The sequence below is a fragment of the Ochotona princeps genome, unplaced genomic scaffold (assembly GCF_030435755.1).
Source record: "Ochotona princeps isolate mOchPri1 unplaced genomic scaffold, mOchPri1.hap1 HAP1_SCAFFOLD_713, whole genome shotgun sequence".
Taxonomy (NCBI): domain Eukaryota; kingdom Metazoa; phylum Chordata; class Mammalia; order Lagomorpha; family Ochotonidae; genus Ochotona; species Ochotona princeps.
Window position 1 is genome coordinate 15,066 of NW_026696389.1, and position 7,410 is coordinate 22,475.

Consider the following 7,410-nt stretch of genomic DNA (forward strand, 5'->3'; position numbering starts at 1 on the left):
CTTAAGCTGAGCACTAACTTGAAGGGAAATGTTAATAATCATTCCCTGGAAGCCTCAGTGAGCCTGCAATTGATCACAGGTGCGTTCAACTCTACTAAGTTCTAGCCTGCCAAAATGCCGCGGGGTTTCTGACTTCACTTTTTTAAAGGGTTTTCAGTGCAGCATCAGGGCATGAACCATTTTTTAGTGCTAATTTGTAGCGCTTGCTCCAGAAGCAACGAAATTCCAGCTTTCTTCCTCGCCATGTGACAGTGACGCTGAGTGCACTCACAGTAAGCAGAACTTGCAGCACACTGACCCTTCCAACAGTGAATGACAAACGCAGAGGCTTCCGTTGTGCAGGGAGCCAGTTAGGAAGGGCTCCAGTCAGGCATTCCTCAGACAAACGCTCCCCCTGGTGGCCAGCAAAGGAGATGGTTTCAGAGACCTGCGTGTGAATTTCACAAGCTGAGTTTTACAGCCAGTTTATCTTATAACTGGCATGGTCAAGGATGGTCCTTATGTCATGAGACTGTCACAACTTTCTAATGTCAGCAGAACCTCTCAGCTTTAGCTCATGGATTCTGAATGAGATGATCCAGGGAACGTACTTTCCATGGCTGGCCCTGGTAGGATCCAGGCTGACACTGCCTTTTCCCCAAGTCCTCCCAGGCAGTAAGACATTCTGCACTAGCTTCTTATTCACCCACAAGAGGAGGTACCTCCCAGAATTCATGAGGGGCGGGAAGCAGAGAGCATCTGGATAAAAACTGGAGTGGGAATCCCACTGCTGCTACCTTCTACCAGCTACTGGGCTGGGGGGAAGTTGGTTACTGAGCTCTCTGGTTGTCCAGGTGTCTGTAAGACTGCAGCTGCTGCAGCTGATGCTCCAAGCCCGATGATCAAGGACACTTGGAGTTCTGTGGAAGCACAGAGAGCAGTTGCTGAGGGACGCCCATTGCAAGTCTTCTGACTTAACCAGTTCTCCTGCCATTGCTCCTTTGAGGAGGTCACACAACCAGAATCAGTGCAAATGCCTTAGAATTTTTTCCCTTTTCTCTCACTACATCCAGCAGAGCAGGCTGAGGACTTGCACACATGCTTGGCCTCTAGGTGAGGCCTTAGGCTGGCCTGCTGGCTTGGCATGCTTGTAGACCAGAATGGGAACCCATGGGTGTGCTTGGGTGCTGGTGGGTGGGCAGGACTCCAGGCCAGCACACCACCCCACTGGAAGCCAGGGCCCAGGAACCCATGTGCTGGTGCACGCAGGGACTGCAGCTTGCTCAAGGAAGGAGCTATGGGGTGTATGGGGGAGTTGCTGAGGAAGTATGTTACAGATGGGGGATGGCTTCTGGGAGACTTCCATCAACCAGGCCACTTGTACTTGCAGGCAAGTGAGGGAACGGACTCTGAATGATTTGGAGGTGGGAAACTAGAGGACCATTCTGGATAAAATCAGTGCACTCACTCATGTAAAACGCCTGAGCTGGATGAGTTAGCATGAACTGTTACCCTCCAATGCACATGAAAGTGGGCCTGCCTGGCAGGGCTAGACCACAGTACCCACCAGTAAGTGTCAGAGCAGGGGATGGGTCATGTTAGGCTGAGCTATTACACTAACTGGAACCTGAGAGAACTGCTTTTGGGGCAGATTCTCTGGGGAATATGTGGGCTCTCCCCTGAAGGACAGCAATACCCACTGGTTTGCTCAAGTTCCGTGGGTGGTAATGAGCCAAACTAGCCAGTATCATGGAACTCACTAACACTCAAGGGAACTGGAGTTAGGAATAGGTCAGGTGGTCTAGGCTGCAGCACCTGCTGGCTGGTGCAATAGTCAAGATGGGATGCAACACATGCAAGTTCATATTAGGGCTCAGACTGGGTGCTGGCCAGGCTGGGCTAGGCTGCAGGACCTTCCAGCGTGCACTGAGACTGGGGGCAGAACAGGTAGAGCCAGGCTGCAGGAACCACTGGTGAATGCTGAGGTGAGGCAGATCATATCAGATGGGGCCACAGCACCCACTGGCACATGAAAGAACCCAGACCATTGCTCCCACTGGGAAGTGTGACAGCTGAGACTGGGATGGTCCAGGCTGCGCATGTGAGTGGACCTTGGGAGTGGGCCAGGCTAAGCTAGACAACTGCATCTTCTGGCACATGCAAGAGCCAGGATAAGAGCCAACTGGCTAGGTTTTGCCACAGCATCCACTGGCAAGTGCTGGGACAGGGTTAAGTCATGTCAGACTGGACCACAATAACCCTGGAAAGTGCAAGAGCCAGGCTTGAGGGTGGGCCTAGTAGGGAAACTGAACACTCCTCTATTGGGCCTCAGCTCCTGTTGGTAGACATCAGAGCCAGGGCTGTGGGCGGGCCAGGCTGGACAAGGCATCAACAGGAAATTGGCATGCGTGTGGACTGGATTGTGGGGTGGGGAGGTCTTAGCTAAGCTGCAACACCCATAGGTGTATATGAAAGCCTGATTGGGATGTGGTGTGCCCCAGACTAGTCCACTGTTTATGCTGGTTCTCTCAGGAACCAGGGCAGGGGCGGGCCTGGTGGGGATTTTGGGGAGTCACCCAAAGAAGACTAAAGTTGTGCTGGCTTGGATAAAGGCCACGTCTGTTGCATGCTGGGTTGGGCTGGACCACAACACCCATTAGTTTACATGGGACATGGGACTGGGAATGGAACTGACCCGGCAACTACAATCACTGGTGTGTGCAGTCTGATGCATGAGGCTGCTGAACCAGACCTTTTACTTGTTGGCACATTTGCAACAATCAAATCTGGGGTCATTCCGGGTGAAATTTCTTGGGGGAAATCTCAAAGTAGATCACATGGCTCAAAACTCTGGCCACATGGGGAATCATAGGATTTGTGGTCTGATCCTGGAAAACATGTGTCCCAACCTTCAAGTGCTGATGCCTTTGCAGGGGACAGCATGCCCAGGTGCATAGAGGGGACAAAATAGCCAGCTCATTCTAGCTGAAGAGGACGGCAAGTGCCATTGAAGAAGATGGAGAACAGAGCAGGCTGGACAAGTCTTTTGGCTGAGCTGTGGCAGCAAGTGTCTGGGTGGGTCAATGGCTATTGGAAGGATTTTCTCAACCTTGGAGCAACAAAACCAACAGCATTTCAGAACTCTCAAAGCTACTCAAGCAATACCCTCAGAGCATTCTTCTTCATATCAGGGTTTCTAAGATGACAGTAAGTAAAAATGTCCCATCCCTGTGTACTGATGAAGTTTCACACACACACACACACACACACACACACACACGCACACACACACACACACCCCTCCCCTCCTAGATACAGGAGAAAATAATGAAAGAAAAGAAAAATTGCAAGCATTTGTACCCACCATCTTCCCCCAAGCCTCGACCCTCTACACCCTAATCAGTGACCCTCATGAGTGTGCATCCTTGTCAACTATGTAAACATCAAAAAGAAAATTTATATATAAAAAGAACTTCCTTCCTTCTGTATAAGCATTTAAGCATACAAGGCCTAATATACATGGATAAGGAACTAGTAAAGTATTAGGAAAACACCAAGAACCAGGGTTGTGCGAGAGTGGATTAAGCCCGTGTAGGTGTCTGCATCCCATGTGGGCACAACTTTGAATCCTGGCTGGTCCATCTTGGCCCAGCTCCCTGCTGATCTGCCAGGAGAAACAACAGAAGATGGGCCAAGTGCTTGAAGTCTCTGAGCTCACTTGGAATATACAGATGAAACTCCTGCCTCGTGCATTGCTCTGGCCTACCTAAGGCCAGTGTGGCCATTTGGGAGTAAACTAGTGTTAGCTATGCCAAACACCCAAGAAAGAAAAAGCCAGCCGAGTACAAACAGGCATTTATAAAGCAAAGAGAAGTCCTTCCTGGGCCTTTCCCCACGCTGCGGAAGAATGAGCAGGAGAGGAAGGAACAGCTAGTGGGAAAGACAAGCTGGGTAGCAGACAAAGGTTTTATGCCCCTCTGCCATGGGTGCTGGCATCAGTCCTGCTTGGGACCTGATAGGGCAAGAAATGTTCACCTTTGTCCATCATTGGCCCATACATGGCCTTGGCTGCCTTCAGGGTGTGCCAGATCTCTGGCTGAGGTCACTGTGGTGTCCACCCACTTCCTTTAACTGTGGTAACCATCAACCAGTGGATGAAAGATCTATGTTTCTCTTTGTCTCTTTCTCTCTGTAGCCCTGGCTCAGAAATAAATAAACAAATGCATAAATAAACCTCAAAGAAGGGGAAAAGTAAGGGGCCACTGTTATAGTCATGTAGAAGGTTAAGCTGTCACCTGCAGTGCTAACATCCCATATTGGCACCAGTTTGGACCCTGACTGCTCCACTTTCAATACAGCACCCTTATAATGTGCTTTGGAAAGCAGCAGAGGCCAGCCCAAGTGCTTGGGGCCCTGCAGCCGTGTGGGAGACAGTGAGGAAGCTCGAGGTTCCTGGCTTTGGTCTAGCTCAGTCCTGATCATTGTGGCCATTAAGGGAGTCAACCAGGAGATGGAAGGCTTCTCTCTACAATCCTGCCTTTTAAATACACATGCCTTTGAAAAACATTAGTAAATTTAAAAGGCAATTAAAAGACACACCTGCATTTCATATTAAGCTCTTTAAAAGCAACTGCTGTGAAAGCCACCCTTCTGACTTAAGGCTGTGAAGGACTTGCTGCACGGTGCTGGGCAAGTGCAAGTGGATGTTTACCTGGGCACTCAGGAGTTTCCCCAACAGATTTGTTGGGGTCAATGGGACTGGGAATGGAACTGTTAGGTCACAACAAAAGGGAGCAAAAGGAAATGGAGCTCTTGTTTTTCCCACCCGTGCACAGGCATCCTCTAACAAAAGTGGCAGCAGTGTCTTCAGCCAGACTCCTGCATTTGTCCCACTCAATGAGTCACGCTTGTGCTGTGTGTTCTATGGGTTTGGAAAAGCACATATAGGGAGCCTGGTGTTATCTCACAGAGAAGTTTCAGTGCCCTCTGAATCTCTCTGAATGCTGACTCATCTTTATGTCCCCAACCTTTGGCTAACACTGAGCTTTTTGCTATTTCCATAGTTTCACTTTCCCCAGGATGGTATGGTGTTGGAGTATATAACATATATGCTTTTCAGATTGGCTTTTTTCACTTAATAATACACTCTTAGGTTCTTTCTGTGTCCCATGGCTTTAGAGCTTGTTTCTTCTCAGTGTACAAGGCAATGTAGGCAGCTGCCTATAGCTCAGGGGAAAAATAGCTTTAAAACTATGAATTAGTAAATGTAAAAATTTCTACAGTCCTAGAACTCACAATTCCAAATATGACTTTTAGGAAAGAATCTCTAAGTGGATTAAATACAATTCTGAAAATGTGAACAAGATGCAGAAATCACAGGCAGTTTGGATTGAGAAAGTAGCGTGCCCTGATGTCAAAGATTTAAAACTAAGGTAAAGGCTGGTGGCTGGTGTGTCGGGGTAATCCTCTGCCTGTGCCACTGGCATCCCGTGGGAGTGCCGACTAGTGCTCCAACTGCTCTACCTTCAACCCAGCGCCCTGCTTCTGGCCTGGGGAGGCAGCAGAGCATGGCCAAGTGCTTGTGCCCCTACACACAGACTGCCCCGCCTCTGGCTGGAGTGGGCATTTGAGATACAAACCAGTGGGTGAGAGGTCTCTGTCTCTTCTACTCCTTCAAGTAAAATAAATACATCTTTAAAAATCCCTAAAATAATACGTCACATTACAGTATTAAGTCCATAATATTTTTCCATAATCTTAGGTGGATCCTATTTTGGGAAATCACATATCACCATTGTTAATTTGAGGGAAAAGAAAAAGGTAATACCTCAATAGCCACAATTTGAAAAGGATGTTAGCTGTGTGTACCACTCGGAGCCTAGGTGGCGGCTCTGCTGCTGCACGGCGGAGCACCAGGGCTGAGCAGGGAGGCCACCAGGGGGCGAATGATATTGAAAATTAAGGCAGAAAGAACCTGCACTTTCTGTTTAAAGATTTTTCTTTTTTTATCTTATTGGAAAGGCAGATTTACAGCGAGAAGGAGCGACAAAGAAAAAGATCTTCATCTACGAGTTCACTCCCCAAGTGAGCGCAATGATCAGAGCTGAGCTGCTCCTTAGCCAGGAGCTCCTAAATTACTTGCTAAAACACAACAACGACAAAAACAACTGGAGGCTAGAGTAATCTTGATATTGAAGCTTGATGAAAATAAAGTGAAAAAGGAAACCACATGATTGTTTGAGAATATAAGTTAAGCCCTAAAATGAATTAAGCCAAATATTTAAGGTAAGAACACATTATGAAAAAAGTCATAGCATAAATGGAAATACAATAAAATAATAATAACAGTTCTTAGTGTCCAGGCTGGCCTGGGAAGTTAAGCGAAGCATGTTGCAGATGTGGCATCTGGCCCTGCAGCTGCCATGGAGGAGGTAATTAGCTGGGCCCGACCAAACTTCCCAATTAACCATGGAGGACTCTACCAAGATGGAGAGAGCTGGAGAAGATGCCAGAGTCGTGCATGTGGATGTGTAAGCATAGACACACTGAAGGTCAAGGTGTGACCTTGAAAATGAGGAGGGAGGGGTTCCTAATGCTGCAATCTTGGAAATTTCTTTATTAAAAGAACCTCACCATCCAAATATAGTCCGTATTCAAGCTGTACTAATGTAGGATTGCAGCTTATAGCTCATCATTGAATTCCTTTTTTATATATCAAGAAATATTGGATTCAACCCCTCCTGGTCAGTTTATGGATTCCTTATTATTTAAGAGTTATTGTATCAAAAGGGAATTGTGTTTTGTCACTTTAGAAGAGTTGTTCACAAAGACAAATATTTATTGATTGATCACAAAGCAGCTATTAAACTAGCTGGTGTGGCCCTCATCAGAACTTTTGTCACACCTGTGGCAGTGTGCACACAAGAGGATGCAGCGCTCTGAGGGGAAGGGGAGCTGCAGCCGGCTCATTACTCAAGCCCAGTTGGTGTTTGGGATAGGCACCATATTTGCAGAATCAACAACTAAGAAACCACATTTTCATGGAGATTTAGGACCTTATCCATTCTCCAGGACTCCCAGCAATGATGCCAGCCCAGCAGTGGAGTTGTTATAGGACTGTAAGAATACCTGTTCTAGGGCCCAGCGGCGTGGCCTAACGGCTTAAGTCCTCGCCATGAACGTCCCGGGATCCCATATGGGCACCGGTTCTAATCCCGGCAGCTCCACTTCCCATCCAGCTCCCTGCCTGTGGCCTGGGAAAGCAGTCGAAGACAGCCCAAAGCTTTGGGACCCTGCACCCACATGGGAGACCCGGAAGAGGTTCCAGGTTCCCAGCATCGGATCTGCGTGCACCAGCCCGTTGCGGCTCACTTGGGGAGTGAATCATCGGACAGAAGATCTTCCTTTCTGTCTCTCCTCCTCTCCGTATAT

General features: G+C 48.1%; 1 pseudogene; it reads left to right on the top strand.

Annotated features, from left to right (window-relative positions):
* The first annotated feature begins 6,366 nt into the window (after positions 1-6,366).
* LOC131478831 (cyclin-dependent kinase 1-like) lies at positions 6,367-7,093 on the top strand (annotated as a pseudogene).
* Positions 7,094-7,410: the final 317 nt, after the last annotated feature.